The sequence below is a fragment of the Podarcis erhardii genome (genome assembly GCF_964252035.2).
Source record: "Podarcis erhardii genome assembly, chromosome: 4".
Classification (NCBI taxonomy): Eukaryota; Metazoa; Chordata; class Lepidosauria; order Squamata; family Lacertidae; genus Podarcis; species Podarcis erhardii.
This window is the reverse complement of record NC_138508.1, coordinates 72,388,588-72,406,492: the sequence shown is the minus strand read 5'-3', so window position 1 is coordinate 72,406,492 and position 17,905 is coordinate 72,388,588. Positions and strand designations below refer to the sequence as shown.

Below are 17,905 nucleotides of genomic sequence, written 5' to 3'. Positions count from 1 at the left end.
CTTCAGTCATTCCTCTTCAGCTGATCTCCTAGAGAGAGAAAACACATTGTACTTTATGTAGTTGTTTTGATCATGGCAGTTTTGGAGGGTCCTTTCAGATTTATTTTCACATTGAACTTTGTCTTCCCTGGCAATCTAGGTTTTCTCGTTTGTTGATTTGTTTTACAATCTCCGCTGATATTCTTTATTATTTCCTGTGAGTCGAATTACTGCGTCATAAATATTTAGAATGTGGCCATACTCGGTAAAGCAATCTTTGCATTGCTTTTGTTTAGGCTCTTATTTTTACCCAAGAGCTAAAATATTTAGCTCATAAGAAACACTGTTTGCTGATTTAATGATAGCACAATAATTTGTGTCACCAAATGCTGCCTGGTTTTTTAAATTCATGGCCCTTTAGCTTTTGTTTCTCCCTATATTCTGAGGTATGTTTGTGTGTGTGTTTAAAAACATGCTACCAAGGCCAAATCTCCTTTCTATTTTGTGCCTCATTTCAATTGATGTTCATGACCTGTCTTTCCTTACAGGGTGTGTGTTGATTGCATGAGTTTATCAAAGCATCCCTGCTGCTTAATGTAATAATAGCTTTGATATGAAATTATTGACATTATCAACTGTAATAGCTCAGACTCCAGGTTAAATGCTATAATTATTCTCTTCGCAGTGTTTTCCTCTCATGTTTTGAAAATCCATGTGAGCATATTGTATGATTCTTTTTAATGTCCTATATAGTAGAGAATATATCTTCAATGCTGGCTTCCAAGCAAGAGCAAAGAGAAGAGGGTAAGACAAAAAGGGCTTCTGGCCACGTTCCCCACATTCTAATCCCTTCTTTTAATGCAAGTTCTTTGGTATATAAAGGGCAAGACTTCTGGCAGGTTTCATTATTAGGTCTTTGCCATTTCTAGCTCTATTGTTTCAGAATTGGAACTGGATGCTTTGTTTATCTTAGAAGAATGTAAGCCATCCAAAGGGAAGTTCATTAACAGTGCCCTCTAAATGACTCATTCTGTTCAACTGTTGAACTTGCTCCAAGAAAAGCCACAATCAGAAGACTCTGCAGTGGTGTTTGGCAAATAGTGGCAATTGAAGATGCAGATTCTTTTCATAGCATCTATGAAAGACAGACAATGATGAGAGCTACATTAAAGACAATTTGTATCCACCAGCTGCAGTGTTGCACCTGAAATTTTGGCTTGGCTTTAGGGAAACAAAGTCCACCCCTTGCTTAGGGACAAGGGAGAAATGCATTTAGTTTGCATTTTAATTGTAATGCAAACTTCCCAGATTTCCACTTCCTGAACCAATATGTGAACTGAAATTTTCCCTGTGAAATTTTCCCTGAATGTTGTGATGCAGTTCTCCAACTAAAGAATGCATACAAAAATGGGAATATTAGTGAAATAATGTACAAAACACACATTCTGTTAAAGAATATTGCTTGCAAAAATGCTTATACCAGACTAAATTGTGCACACAATGTGCATATTAAGAGAAATCTGCATGAAAGTAAATATGAATTTTTGAGTGGACCTTTTTGGGGGAGATTGCAGTGGGCTGAGCTGAATTTAAAATTGGGAAAATAGAAATTGGCAGATTTGTCCATCTCTGTCCCTTGCATTGCCAAAAACCTCTCCACCCCCTTTACCTTAATGTTCATTTCTTTGGGAGCTACTCCTAGATCTCAAGTAACATAAGAAACAGTCCTGAAGAATAACAACAGATTTGAGGTATATGCAATCCAGCTTATTATGACTCTATGTGGCATTCAGTGAAGCAGAAGCAAGACACCTCACGATCTTATCCTGCCACAATTTCTGCTTAGTCCTTGACCCAGATGCAAGACAGCTCTTTATTTCTGGATTTTTTGCATATGTTTGCAATTTTTGAAGTTTGGAGTGGGTTTTGAATACACTCTGAAGGCAGTTTGTGGATACTTTTTCTTCAAGTAAAGGTTTTGAAAAGCAATTGAAGAACTGGAAAGTGAAGGAACTGAATGCTTAACTAGATGAGAAACCTTTTGCACAATGGCAGCTGGGACCCAAGCACAATCAGTTTTAACCTTTTGCTTCTTGCTTCAATCCAATAGGAGTCTATCTGTTATTAGAGGAAAACTTCTATATGGTGCAAATGGCAGCTTTTCTACCAACAAAAATAGCAGGTAAGGAGGGCCTAATCCATGTCAGAATTACAACAGCAAGCAAAAGTGTTAAAGTCTCAAAGGCCAGGATCCTCTACATCTTCTATTTACTTTTGAAAAGCCATTCAAACAGCTGCTAATTGCATAGACTTCAGCTCCCCTAACTTGGCCCTGGAATGCATAGCATTATTGATTTCAGCTCAAGAGGTTTTTTTTTAATTAATGATCCATATTTTCAAAATAGGTTTTAGCTGCTTAAGATGATGTAAGGTTCATTCAGTTTAAGGCTCACGTTCATTTTCCACACATAAAAGAGGCATAGATATAGATAATATTATGTCTTTTATGGGGGGGGGGGATGAATGTGAACCTTAAATCAAACGACCCTGAGATCATTCTTCCATTTCCTGATCTTTCTAGAGCAGGGATGAGGAGCCTGTTGCCCTCTGGATGTTGCTGTATGACAACTCCCATCATCTCTTACCATTGATCATGTTGGCTGGAGCTAATGGAAATTGGAGTCCAATGAGATATGGAAGGCCCATTCTCACTGATTCCCCACTCCTGTTATAGAGTGCCTCAGATGTATTGCATCCAGGCTGCTGTCTTGGAGATCTCTTAGAAAATTGATTTTCATTACGTTAAAGGGGCCAGGTGTTGAAAAATATATTGAAACAAAATATCCTTATTTAGTAAAACAATTGTGGAAGATTGCTGGAGAAATAATATCAAGTTGTATCCAGTGTCACAGGCCTGATTGGGTAGTGCAGTTTACAGGGGGAGGAGAGGATTAACAATTAAGATCCACCCTCTATTGTGTGGGCAGGTAATCCCTCCCCTTACCTGGCCTGGTTTCCCTGGCAACACTTCCCCCAGGTGGGATTGGACAACTCGCTGGGGTAGGCGGGGACCTCCAGGTATCCCACCTGAGGGAAGGCAAAGCCTATGCTGATGGGGCCACTCCAGATCCAGGGCTGCACGCGTCCACGCAAAAGGCGCCCCCCCGTTTTAAGTGGGGAGCGGTCATTCCACACAGAGAGAGACCTAGAAGCATAGCAAATGTAGTTTCCAATTGCTCCTTGGTTCAATGCATATCCCAGTGTTCCTAGTAGCAATAGATTTTCCCAAGCATCTAATGACTGATAAGGCCTTCAATCTGAGACCTTCACAATACAGTGGTACCTCAGGTTAAGAACTTAATTCGTTCTGGAGGTCTGTTCTTAACCTGCAACTGTTCTTAACCTGAGGTACCACTTTAGCTAATGGGGCCTCCCGCTGCCACCGCACCGCCAGCGCACGATTTCTGTTCTCATCCTGAAGCAAAGTTCTTAACCCAACGTACCTTGGTACCTTTCTGGGTTAGTGGAGTCTGTAACCTAAAGCGTCTGTAACCCGAGATACCACTGTACAGAAATCTCCCCTGCTCTTTTCCTTCCTCAAAAGGGTGAGTTTGGAAAAGAGAAGAATGGTGACGTGGAGAGATAGGAAGTCTCTAATTTGTTCAGGGCCGAATTCAGAAGGGATTTGGACGATGGACCCTTCAGTCTACTTATTTAAATCCTCTCAAACTCAGACCAGCACCTTCACAAATTTCAGTATTTCCCCTCTAATATTGTTATGAGTTTGTGATTGCCAGACCCCTTCAATCCCTGGATCCAGCAAGTGTTAAAATATAACCCAGGTTTGCTTCCTTATGAGGTAATCACCTGGGTGATGGGCCATTATGAGGACAAAGGAAAGGAGGCTCTGTGTGAGATGGCAAATGGGTGACTTGCAGAAGGACAAAGGCAGTTTGGAGCAGAGTTTTGGGGGCTGTGTTGTGAACTAGAATAAAAGTAGCAAGCTGGAGAGAGTGTCAGAGTTTGGTTTCTGTTTGACTCCAAGGCTGTGACTATGGGAGAAGACTTCTTTGGGGAGTTGATGCTGTGAACCCTTCCATTGCAGGCTCAGGTTGTATATATGCATAAATAAGCCATATGTCACGAAGACACCGCAGTCTCCACTGTGCCTAATTCACAAAAGGAAATATGAGCCCCAGGTAAGTAGAATCTCACACAGCTCAAAGATTGGGATGTGTGGAACAATATGTTTCCAGTGTTCAGATGGCCCTGAAAGTCAGGTGTTCAGACCTAATTCCCTCCAACTACACATCCACATGCTTTGAAATAAATGTCCATGCTAATTTAAAAACCATTCCTACTAACATTGCTCCTGCCACTGATGTAGAATTCTAAGGACAAGCACAATTATGAAAATATGTATTAAACCTCCTTTATTAATGACTTCTAATACGTATTCTTCCAGCAAGGACCTGTTCACTATGTATGTTGTTTAGTCATGATTATAAGCACTAATTATCATTCCCCCAGATGGTTTTTTTTTGTCCTTTGTCAGTAAAATTGAATACAATGTATAATTTTGAAGTGCTGAATTTTTAAAGTAAGAAATGGTAATTAGGAAATGTGAGAAATTAATTCATGTTGTTTATAATTAAAGTAAAAAATGTTAACTTGTATAATGCAGTCTAACCTGCTTGTTCACAAACAGAACAATAATGTTGGCAACTGATATGTAGATACAACAAATGCATTATACTAATTTCTAAAGTACTTTACTTTTATTTTGATAGAACATTAGAACATCCCAGCCCAGATAGACTTACTTGGAAATAATTTTATGATTTTTGGTTTATGCAGTCCTCAGCACACACCTTTGTGAGAGTCTGATTATACAAAATACGGGAGACTGAAATGGATTGCCGATATTCCTTCTGGCATTCCTTCTGTGCTTTTAATTGCTGCACGACAAGCAGAAATTTAGCAGGCAGCACTTTCTGGCACAGAAAGGTAGAATCCTGCTAAACATAAGCTGTTTCAGAAAAATCTGAGGCCCCTATTATCCAATGGCCTGCATTCTTAAAGCCTGGATAAGAGATGATTAAGAGGCAAAATGATAGCTATTTTCAACTATTTGGAGAGCTCTCATACAACACATTTGCTCTGTGTTCTAAAGGATAAGACATGAGTCAAGAGCAGGGGTCTGCAAACTTTTTCAGCAGGGGGCCGATCAACTATCCCTCAGACCTTGTGGGGGACCAGACTATATGGGGGAGGGGAATGAACGAATTCCTATGCCCCACAAATAACCCAGAGATGCATTTTAAATAAAAAGCACACATTCTACTCATGTAAAAACACGCTGATTCCTGGACCGTCCGCAGGCTGGATTTAGAAGGTGATTGGGCCGGATCTGGCCCCCAGGCCAGAGGCTGGATGGACACCTATCAGGGATGCTGCAGCAGTGAATATCTTGCATTTGCATAGGGTTGAACTGGGTGACTTTTAAGGTCCCTTCAGACCCCATAATTCTAGAGGAAACACTCTACACTTGAGGTGTCACTTCATATTGTACATACAGCATGAATCCTCTTCTGGATGACAATGGATACTCCTGCCATCATGCACTCTGGAATTTATTTTCCCCAGTTCACTGGTGCCCGAAGAACCCCTGAGAACTATGTATCACACCCAATGGCTAATATCAGTCTGCCTACCTACCTGCCGGGCAGCCAGCCAGCCTGCCTTCCGCTCTTTGATATTTATTTGACAGATAGCAATACAATGCAACATATTATACAGAATATATAATGCAAACATACGTTTAAAAACCAGCACAGAACATCTAAATTTATTTTCTTTAAATGTCCACACAGTCAATTTATGTTGGTCAGTAACATTCTAAGAATCTGCAGTAACATGCAATCAATTCCAGGCTAATCGATATAATACAGTCTGCTGCTGAAATGATTTGTGATCTGATAAATACAGTCTAGCATTCTGGTTAGGCTTTTAGCCCAGAGGTATTGAGTTCCTTCTTAGTTGCTACATCACTTATTTTAGCATACAGAGTGCCTGATTTTTAAGCTGTTTACTCAGAGATTTAGGTACAGTTGAATATCTTTTAGGTTTTTCCCACTGTGGTTTTCTAAAACTTAATTTAAAGTATATGGATTTATATGATGAGCTGTGTGGAACCCTACACAGAGACAGGATGGTGTACTCAGCATGTTCCATGAAATCTATCTTCAACCTACTGGGGCTCAGGAGTTTATATTGGTGCATTACTATATGTTTAGAGGGAATCTTTTAATGATAATTAAATTTGACTTACATGCTGAAGACATGCTGAAGAAATACTGTTATCGTTAATCCTACCATGGGTTTTGCTCTTCTATTACATTCGTTTTAGGATTCTTGATTACAATATCAATGTGGGGAGGAAGGAGAGAGATAGGGAATGTGGCCAACATTTTAAAATGTGGTTCATTATCAGCATATAGATGGAGTGAGAACATCTCCACATCCTGAGTCAGCAGGAAAGGATAATTTAAGGAAGATAACGTGTCAAAATGTGTCTCTTGGCCTTTTTTTACACCAGATTTATGGAGCAACCATAATCCACGATAAAAAGTCACATCCATGCCAAGTAATATAGAGGATGATTCTAAGTGCCCAGTAGAGTACGTGCAATTATCTTTCAAACTGAATCAGTGCAATGTTGGGACAGCCTGTAACACAGAGATGTCAATCCATTGCACTGATTAGATTTACACACCACATTCATTTTATCTGTAGTTTGCCCCCCAAAAGAGGGGTCAGGAAGGGAAGAAGGTAGACATGACATATTTCAATCTTTTGCATGTGGGGGACAGGGGTGATCATCAAAGAAATGAATAGTCATGTTCTTGTATTGCATAGGGACCTTCAATAGCTTGATTTCCTTACGAGAGAGAGAGAGAGAGAGAGAGAGAGGGAGAGAAGGAAATAGGGGGTTGTATGCAGCTTCAGAAAATTATATTGTGATGGTTGAAATGTTGAGGGTTGCATCCAATTATCTTCTACTCATAGAACATTCATTAAAGTTAACAAACCTAAGTTAGCTATGTCTATTAATTATTCTCTGTGTAGCTAACATTTCAATCAATGCTGATGGTTTGACAGAACAAGTTTTTGATAAGTTAGTTTTTCCCCTTTTGAATGTAATGCCCCTCAGCAATGGTCTAAAATAAGGATTTCATAATGCAGCAGGTCAATAAAATTTATCCCAAAGCCCAACATCTATAATCATATATTTCTTTAAGATCAGTTCACACTTCATGTCAGAATTTCCATGACATATAGCTCATGATAGGCAATGCACATAATTTGTGACTGATTGTGGCTTCCTAGCGCATCCATTGTACATTGCAACCACTTTCTAACAGTGTTAAGTGCCAATATGTTGGAAGCTATGGTCATAAGTGTACTTCATAGTGCAATCCTATATGTTTCTACACAGAAGTAGGCCCCACTGAGCTTACTGCTGGATAAGTGAACTTTGAAGCCATGTTCTTTGTTTGAGTAGAGCTGTAGGATCAACATTATACATAAAAAGCACACCTGCAGTTCATGTACAGTAGCAGCCTCCATCGAGGAATGTCATCATGTATGAAGCAGCTTGTCACAGTTGGTCTCTATGGCGTGGTTCCTTACTTCAGGTTCTGCCTGGTGGATTCTTACTTCCCCATTGAGCCAAGGACCTTTCTCATCACAGGGTCTCCCTTCAGCAGGCAGCCCCTGTTGATACTTTTCTATTCTCTGGTTCCTCACTGCATCTGCAGTCCCTGAGTTTCTTCTGAACCTGCCCTTGAGGCTTTTCCTATAAGAAATCATCCCCCACCACACACCTTTCTTCTGTGAGTTGCGAGATCTTGAAAAACCCTTTCTCCCTTTTGCCTAATCTCCATTCTGTGGTGCTTCTCCTGCCTCACTTTCCCACTCACAATGGCCACCATTTTTTGAGCTGTGAGATGCGTGAGAGTTGTGGTGACCCACATTTGGCCCAGACCTGTTTCTGTCTGGCCAGGCTGAAAGCAGGATGCCACAGAGGCCAGCACAAAGCACCCTGCTCAGTTCCTGACACGACTCTTCTCAAGATGACCCCATATTTCTCATTTGACTTGCAGTGGCTAAATCCCTATGGCTGTTTTAGCTTTTGATCTTCCTCCCCTCTTTTGAGTTGTTTGAGCGTAATTACTTTAAGTAGGTAGGGGTTTCCCCCTCCTTGCACTTCATATATTAATATCATTAATCATTAGCACCTTTAAATTCACTCTGCATTGCTTTAATAAATGTTAAATTATGAATGTGGACAAAGAAATTACACCTAGGTGATTTTAAAGCACAGCCAGGAAAATAATAGAGTCTCTAGTGAGCTTTCGAGAAATGAGATTAGTCTTGGAGATATGTACCTAAAAGATGGGTTATTAATGAAGTATGGATGAAAGCCAGAAATGGCCAGGAAATATTCATAATGTTTTGTCTGAGTGGCTAAAGCATCGTCACATATCTCATTCTCTCCTTTCTTCATATTAGGGAAAGGTACTTATCAAAAAAGTGCATATTAGGCAAATTCACTTTTAAATGTGTATATTTTAAGAGAACTTTGCGTTAAAATGCTGAAGAATTTCCATGAGGATTTAAACTTGCACACACACACACACACACACACACACACTGATGATGATGAAATATGAAGACCTTAACATAGGACCGGGAAAAAATGAGAAAATGAGAGAAACTGAAATTGACAGATTTGTACAATGCATTCTTCGTGTTATTATTACTAATATATGCATTTGTATGCACACTTGACTCCAGTATATATATTTCTGTACATCTAACTTTGCCATAGAACTGCACTGCAAAATTTGGAGAAGTGCAAATTTGCAGAGAAAGCTGTGTTTCAGTTCACATATTTCTTCACCAGGTGCAAATTTGGTAGGTTCACCATGAAATGTGAATGGAAAAAATATATATTTTCCCTGTCCTTACCTGCACCCCAGTAAAAGTGGGTGACCGTCCTTTAGCAATATACAGGAGATGAAAAGCCAAAAACACATAGCCAGCCACACTTAAAACACAGCCTGCGAAAGCCTTTCCTCACATATTTGCCATGCCTTCCTTACTGCAAGCACAGCCCCATCTGTTAATAAGCAGGCATTAGCGGAAAGCTGAAAGTTAAACAGTCATTCTGAGTTAAACAAATTCACAGCGTTTGAATGTTTGATTCACAATGCGAATGTCAGTCCTTGGCTGCGGCTTCATCTCCTTAATGTTTTGTTTTAAATTGAAATTGATCCTCTTTGTTCAAAGATTGTAATTTGAAACACCTTACAAGCAATTAGCCTGCAATGAATCTATTTTCAAAATGTGCCCAGCCTAGGCAATATTTATTAGCGTGCGCTCTCTCTGGCCCCTTGTTATCGCAGGCGACAGATGATGCAACCCTAACTGTAGCTCAGCGGCACATTGCATGAAGCATTGGAGGTCTGATAACACATTAAACTCTACCATTAGGGGGGCCTTCTTCCTCTTCAGCATTTCTGCCGGCTCTGCTGAGAAAATTGTTAGTGGCTGGCTGCATTTCCCCCTTCTACTTTTGAACTCCATTGTGCTCATTATGTCACACAGGGCTTAAAACTCCTAACTGCTAAGACTGGCTCATGAGGGTAGCTGATTTATTACACAGTCTCTCCCTCCTCTGAACAATTATTCACAGATGGGTAAGTCCATTACGGGAGGGGAGGGGCTGAGAACATGCCGCTATTTTAAAAGTAGGGTATCATTTCTCAGCGTGAGAAACGTCCCAACAAAAGAAAATGCTATTATAAATCTTACATTTCATTTGTCATTATAAATCTTACATTTCATTTCAATCACGCTCTTGACTAATAACAGGGGCTATTTTGCAGCCACTGTGTTATTAGGGATGTTTATATCATTTAGAAGGCTTGCTGTCGGGAGCCATAGCTAAGGATCAATTCTTTCAAAATACACACACACCGCACAAGAAAGTGTCCTGATGATTTTAAAGTATTTTTAAACACTGTCATTATACCCTTTCATAAATCAAATATTGAGAGGGGGTGATCAGAGAACACACCAATCTTTGACTGCCTGCCTTGCCTTACCTTGCCTTGCCATTTCTCCCTTTGGGGTATGGCGAGAAATAGCCAGCTAGGAAGGTATCCTTTATCCTTCCCATAAATATCAGCTAAGAAAGGGATGAGTGACTTCTGGATGAAAGCCACAACACAAAAGCCATATGTTATTCTCTCTTCAGATTAATCACCTGCTTTGTGGGGAAAGGCCTTAGAAGGCTGTTCTTGGAATAAGAACACTTCTAATACATCAAGTCAGGGCATTGTTTAAATGAAAAGGGAGGATGAAAGCATTTTCTCAAAGACATCTCTCCCCAAACTTCATGCTTTATTTTTTAGGACTGATTTGGTGCATCTGAGGTCGAATGCTCAAGCTTGCTTTGGACAGTGGTTAAAAATAAATAAATTGATATTTACATATGGTTAATATTTTTGGAATGGGGTGTTATCTATCTTCCTTCCCTCCTATTATGAAATCCAAGCAATTTACAGTGTGGTTAATTTGTGATTTCCTCATAGGCAAATCAGGGTACTCATGATTTAAAAAATGGGGTTGAAGTGATATTATCATATCACGGTTGGGTTTACACCAACTTTGCGAATTATCTGACAGTGGCAGCAATGCCCTCCTGCTACCAGTGTTGCTGCTGCTTACTTGGGCTTGGGGTGATTCTGGACAATGCAGTTGCGCTGATGACAGTGCCAAATTGGTGGTAGCACTCCAGCTGATGCAACCATGTGGCTTCAACATTATTGGTGTTCTGCCCCATCTCAATCTAGGTAAGCAGCCACAAAGTTGCTAGGGTTGCTTTGCAGCTCAGCCACATCACATGCACCTCAACTAGGTATGAAAGATTCTGTCAATTTCAGTTTTCTCAGTTTCTCATTTCCCACCCTTAATTTCAGTACTTCACAATTCTTCATGAAAGTTTGTTTTAGCATGAATTTTGCCTACTAAAAATATTTTGCTGTGAACTTTTGACTAATGTACTTGCTGGCCCTTCTTTACAAATGTTCACTATGTGGAAATTCACTTATCCGAACATGAGGGATTAGTACCCAAACCTTGCCATACACATTGCAGAGTCAGATACATAAATAGCAGTTTTTACTTCCTTGTTTGCTTTTTGCTAGTTTGTTGAGGAACAGAGGAAGGAAGGGAAGGGGAGTGATCAAACAAATCTGATAGATTTTTCCCTGGGTTTTCCTGTGGCTTTGTTTTGTTTGTTTTGGGGGGTTAAAATTCCATGGTTGGAAAAACGTTGGAAATTTTTCCATAGGAAACAATGGAAATTGTAGACTCATTATGCAAACCCTTGCCTAACGAACAATTTCCAGGGAAAGTGTTGTGATGGTAAATGGGACTTGCATGTACATATTTTTGCAAGCAATTTCCCCTAATATAATGTATGTTTGTATTTTGACCCCCACTGATATATTTGTTTGTATGCACACTTTTCTGCAATTTTTGTATTTTTATAGACATTGGTTGTATAACAGCATCACAAAATTCAGAAAAGTGCGAATTTTGAAGGATGATTGTGTTTCAGTTCCCATATTGATTTAGAAAATGTGAATTAGGTAGGCTCACCTTTAAATGCAAACTGAATCAATTTCCCCCCATCCCTGTCCACCGCTGTTATCAGACTATTTAAAATCTTTTATTTCCCACTTTAAATCTCTGGTACATATATTTTGCTGCAGGAGACTAACACAGTTACTCCTCTTGATATAATTATAGATGTTCTTAACTGGATGTACTTGTATTTCTCTCAACAATGTTGTATCTTCTTTGAGACCCAGTTTAAATAAATAGAAATGAATCTGTGAGTAGTTCAGAGTCATTGTGATATAGTGGTTAATGTATCAGACTAGGACTTGGAAGTCTACTGTTCAAATCCTCATTCAGTCACAATGCTTACAGGGTGACCTTGGGCCAGTCACCAACTCTCAGCTGGGCCGACCTCACAGGATTGTTGTGAGGATAATATAGAGAGGGTAAAACCCCTTTGAGCTCCTTGGAGAAAAGGAAGGATACACAGAAGTGGGGAAACCCATATATATATATATATATATATATATATATTTGCTTTCGTAGATTTTCACGGGTACAGGAATGCAGGTTTTGGTGTCCTCGGGTGTCTTCCCGTGTAAAAGTTGGGGTGTCTAGGCGACGTTTCGACGAGGTCTCACTCGTCATCTTCAGGCTGGTGCTTTCGGCTTCTTGTTACTGGAACAGAGCAGGATCTCAGTGTTTGAGTTCCTATAAATACTGTAGAGGGGGTGTGGTGTATAGCCTCCAATGTTCTGGGCAGAGAGGAAGTTCCCAGGCTAGTGTGCCTTTTCTTCTTTTGTTCCTTAATTACTTGAGAGATATCTTGAGTGATTTCTTGAGTGATATCCTGAGTACCACTTAGGTGGGTCATTAGGTGTGGATTAGTTGCTAAAGTCTTTGTGTCTTGACCTCTTGAACTTTGTGAAGAGTTTTCATGAGAAGATGGCTGTACTGTACTTAGTTGTGCTCTGGCTTGGCTTCGTGTATAGGGGTGAGCTGTGGTTTTGTGGCTTGTGTCAGCCAGATCTGTGTAGGGATTGCAGGGGGGTGCAGCATCCGGAGGTGCCACCATGGATTGGCTACTGGATGGTGTCTGTAATTCATCTGTGGAGAGGGTCTGGGTTTGGGTCTGGTGTGGTTGATTGGTGTTGGCGTTCTGTGTGCCTCTGGATCTGGTGTCAGTTTTTGTGGGGAGGGCTAATTTCCAGATGTCTGGCAAGCGGGATGTGTCGTCACGCTTGTTCATGTTGTGAGGGTGTTTCTCTATCTCGATGGCTTCCATGATTATTCTCTTGTGGTGATGTTCCGTGTTAAAGAGCAATTTGGAATCTGCAAAATTAATTTCGTGTCCTGTTTCTTTCATGTGTTGGAAAAGAGAGGAAGTTTTTTCTTCTTTTTTGACGGCATTCTTGTGTTCTGCGATACGTGCATTTATTCGTCTGTTTGTTTGTCCAATGTACGTGGCTGGGCAGACTTTGCAGGGTATTTCATAGATCCCTTGGTTTTCCAACTGGATTTTATCCTTGGGGTTTCTGAGGATATTGGCTATTTTTTGGTTGGTGCAAAAGGCTGTTTTGATATTGTGTTTATGGAGGATTTTGCTAATTTTATCTGTAGTGCCCTTGATATAAGGAAGGAGGGCCATGCCATTGTTTTCTTCTGTGTCTTGGTTTTTGGGGGGTGTTTCCTTTTGGATTAGCTTCGTAATCCTGTTTTGCTGGTATCCATTGGCAATTAACACGTTTGAGAGATTCTGAGTTACAGAATCTCTCAAACGTGTTAATTGCCAATGGATACCAGCAAAACAGGATTACGAAGCTAATCCAAAAGGAAACACCCCCCAAAAACCAAGACACAGAAGAAAACAATGGCATGGCCCTCCTTCCTTATATCAAGGGCACTACAGATAAAATTAGCAAAATCCTCCATAAACACAATATCAAAACAGCCTTTTGCACCAACCAAAAAATAGCCAATATCCTCAGAAACCCCAAGGATAAAATCCAGTTGGAAAACCAAGGGATCTATGAAATACCCTGCAAAGTCTGCCCAGCCACGTACATTGGACAAACAAACAGACGAATAAATGCACGTATCGCAGAACACAAGAATGCCGTCAAAAAAGAAGAAAAAACTTCCTCTCTTTTCCAACACATGAAAGAAACAGGACACGAAATTAATTTTGCAGATTCCAAATTGCTCTTTAACACGGAACATCACCACAAGAGAATAATCATGGAAGCCATCGAGATAGAGAAACACCCTCACAACATGAACAAGCGTGACGACACATCCCGCTTGCCAGACATCTGGAAATTAGCCCTCCCCACAAAAACTGACACCAGATCCAGAGGCACACAGAACGCCAACACCAATCAACCACACCAGACCCAAACCCAGACCCTCTCCACAGATGAATTACAGACACCATCCAGTAGCCAATCCATGGTGGCACCTCCGGATGCTGCACCCCCCTGCAATCCCTACACAGATCTGGCTGACACAAGCCACAAAACCACAGCTCACCCCTATACACGAAGCCAAGCCAGAGCACAACTAAGTACAGTACAGCCATCTTCTCATGAAAACTCTTCACAAAGTTCAAGAGGTCAAGACACAAAGACTTTAGCAACTAATCCACACCTAATGACCCACCTAAGTGGTACTCAGGATATCACTCAAGAAATCACTCAAGATATCTCTCAAGTAATTAAGGAACAAAAGAAGAAAAGGCACACTAGCCTGGGAACTTCCTCTCTGCCCAGAACATTGGAGGCTATACACCACACCCCCTCTACAGTATTTATAGGAACTCAAACACTGAGATCCTGCTCTGTTCCAGTAACAAGAAGCCGAAAGCACCAGCCTGAAGATGACGAGTGAGACCTCGTCGAAACGTCGCCTAGACACCCCAACTTTTACACGGGAAGACACCCGAGGACACCAAAACCTGCATATATATATATATATATATATATATATATATATATATATATATATGAAGAAAGAAAGCATGCCATGTTGGTGCTGGAAGCAAAGCTGAAGATAAAAATCAAGTAGGCTTGTGTTCTGTGCATTTTCTCAAATAAACCTAAACAAACACATATTTCACTCCTCAGTCCTTCATAGCTTTCTTTCCATGCATTTCACTGTGTAGGTTTTATCTCACCCTTCATGAATAGAAATACTCAACCTCCAAATTCAAGTGTAATCCATCTGTGAAAGAAAGATCCAAACCTAGAACAGTTGCCAACATTTTTTCTTCCTAATCTGCCAGCCTCTCCAAGTATAGCATCATTCATTCATAGTGGAGCGAGAGCTTCAGCTGTTTCACTTAGTTGCCTTGCTCAGATAAATTTATACAGATGACTGAGGCAGAAAATTCTACATGCCCCAGTACACAAGCAGCTCTCGTGAACACACACATGGCTCTCTCAGAATTTAATTCCTGTTGAGCACCCAGAAAGTTCACAACCCTTGAAATATAACTGAGAGCTCCTGTTCTTGGTGGTGTGAGGGGGGAGGGAATCACCTGTGGAAAACATAAAGGAAGAAAAGGACCAGGAATTGAATTAGGACACAATCCTCATGGAAGGTATAAATAAGATGTTTTATAGTTCCAGGGAAATCAGGTTGCTGCCACTGATGTCATTACACATCTTAGTTAAACTGATAATTTCCCTGTTTAACACAACTAATGTTTAAATTTGTTCTGGGAAATAAGTGTCCACTGATTTTTCTGCTCATATGAAATTCCGCTGCAAATTATTTCCACCCAGTTTTAGCAGCAAAATAGCAGGGTGGGGGGGGGGATGAGGAATGCACTGGGTTAAAATAGGCTACAACACTTTGGGACTAATTTTAATGATCTACAATGAACAAAGGAGCTAATTCATTAAACATCAACCAATCGCTGTCCCAGAGTGGCTTCCTAAGGGATCCACCCCATATCTCTAGACCTTTTGGGAAAGATCGCTTCGTTTGGGACCCCAGAGTAGCTGTCTCCCTACATAAAGCCCTTTCTACCAAGATTCTAATGTATTGGGAAATTTCCATTCGCATTACCACCCCATGAGCTTTGTGACATTGAGTGGGCAAATCTGGATGAGCCAAATGAGCTTTCTGGTGTTGGTGTCCCTTCTCCTTATGGTCATGTCCCAAAGCACCCACCATTTCTCCATGTCTTCTCTTTCCCCATCTAGCACTGAGCCTGATGCTACTACTGCCCATCATCAGTTGCCTGTACCCATCACAGCCTGTCTGCACTCGAAGATCTACATCCACTTTCGTGCTGCATACATTTAAATTTGATTTTGGGATGGGAAGAATTCCAACAGAGTCATTTTTCCAGATAAAATCATTCCTTCTGTTTACACCTGTTGGCCTGTCATTCACACTGGAGCTCCCCCTCCACTCTCCAGTCTGTCAGTTTCCTGGGGGCATAGGATTTGCTCTTGGAAAGCACTTAGACTGAAGTGTGTTGGTGAAATTGTTCCTTCTGATTACATGCTAGATTTGTCAGTTGTGAAGGAGCACCCCCCCATTCCTGACGTCAGTGATTTCCTTAAAGGAAGAGACATATGTTTCAATATTCCAAATCTGCCCTTCCACCCAGATTGCAGAGATGCCACAAGGCTTTTTAGAGATCCCTGTGTTGATTTGTGAATGATCGGAATACCTTGCTTTGCTCCTGGAAGCCCAGAATCACCCCACAGCACCTTGCTTCTCCTTGAGGATTCATCCAAATCTGATGCACACCCCTATTATGTATAATTAGATGTCCACAAGTACATCCATGGTATACTTAAGAAGGCAATCTCATTCAGAAGCAAGTCCCATTGAGTTTTTGCAGGAAAATGAGCATAGGACAGCAGCGTAAGCAATTGTAGTCAACGAGTTTATTTTTTGTGTGAGCATGTTGCATTATGTGTGTTTTTGCTGGTTCCTGCATTAAAAAGAAATCTACAAGCTATAGGAAACTTCAGTGTGTGTGTGTGTGTGTGTGTGTGTGTGTGTGTGTATCACTAAAGTGCCTATGCCAGATCAATAATTAAATCTATATATGGTCATAAATTTTAATTGGAATTGAAACTCTGGGTAAGTTTCCCAGAACTGATAATGAGTTCATTGCTTATGAGATCCCTAGTTTACCTCTTGGCTGTCATGTAACTTTCCAATAAATTACATCTTGATAATCAGATCAAGAATATATATATATATATATATATATATATATATATATATATATGGCAATCAAAATAATCTTTTCTTCCAGCAGTAAAGGAATAGCTCTGAATCTCAGCAGCTTTCCTAGACACAAACACTGATGGATGGAAAAAGAAGAAGAGACAAGTGCACTGAAATGATTTCCAAAGTGTGGGTTGGATTCTAATAAAACCAAGAACAACAACTGTGGAGAGAAAGAGATAGATGTTCAGCTTAATAGCATGATTTCAGTATCTGACGTTTAACCAATTATTGTTGGACTATCCACCATGATAGCTTCAATTCCTGAAAGGTACAATTGTAAGGAGAATGAAAAACTGGTTACAGGACACATTTTGAAATTGCTGCTTTAAGAAGAGTTGTATCTCTGAACTATAGAGTATCAGTGTACAAGTAAGTGGGGGAAACGATTGGGCCTTGTAACTGCCATTGGACTTGCATGAAGATAAGTTATTTTACAAAAAAATGAAATAAAATAACCAACCCAAATGCAGCACATTACAGCTCAACCCTATGTGTGTCTACTCATTTCTGATGATTTGAATGGAACTTCCTTCCTGGTAATACAGCCTTCATTTCTGTATTATGTGTCATCTAAATAGGATTGCTTATACTGTTTCTCCTTAGTTTTCTAGTTGGTTAATCATCATTATTCTCAAGGCTTTTTTTCCAGCTGGAACTCACTGGAACCCAGTTCTGGCACCTCTCAGGTGGGCGCTGTAATGGTTGTGAGGGGGTTACTTGTGCGTAAATTGCCTTCAGTTTAGTCAGTTTGTTTGCTCAACCATGTTTAGGGTTAGAGCTCACCCTCCGTGGCCTGTTAGTCACTTGCAGAATCCGTCAGTGGGCGTTTCTTGAACCTCTTCCAGCATAAAAGCTGTTTGACCCCAAGTCTCCTCCTATGTTCCCTGCGCAGAACGCGTCTGCGCAAGTGAGGGGAAGGCAGGGGCGTGCCAGCGCTCTCTCCACTAGATTCGGATGAAGGGTCTTGGAGCCCTGTCAC

General features: G+C 40.6%; 1 long non-coding RNA gene across 1 annotated transcript; it reads left to right on the top strand.

Moving 5' to 3' along the window:
• The first annotated feature begins 644 nt into the window (after window positions 1-644).
• LOC309340276 lies at window positions 645-17,313 on the top strand. The gene is made up of 4 exons (XR_014155918.1): window positions 645-783; window positions 2,090-2,161; window positions 4,085-4,178; window positions 16,955-17,313. It is a non-coding gene; the product is annotated as an uncharacterized lncRNA (long non-coding RNA).
• Window positions 17,314-17,905: the final 592 nt, after the last annotated feature.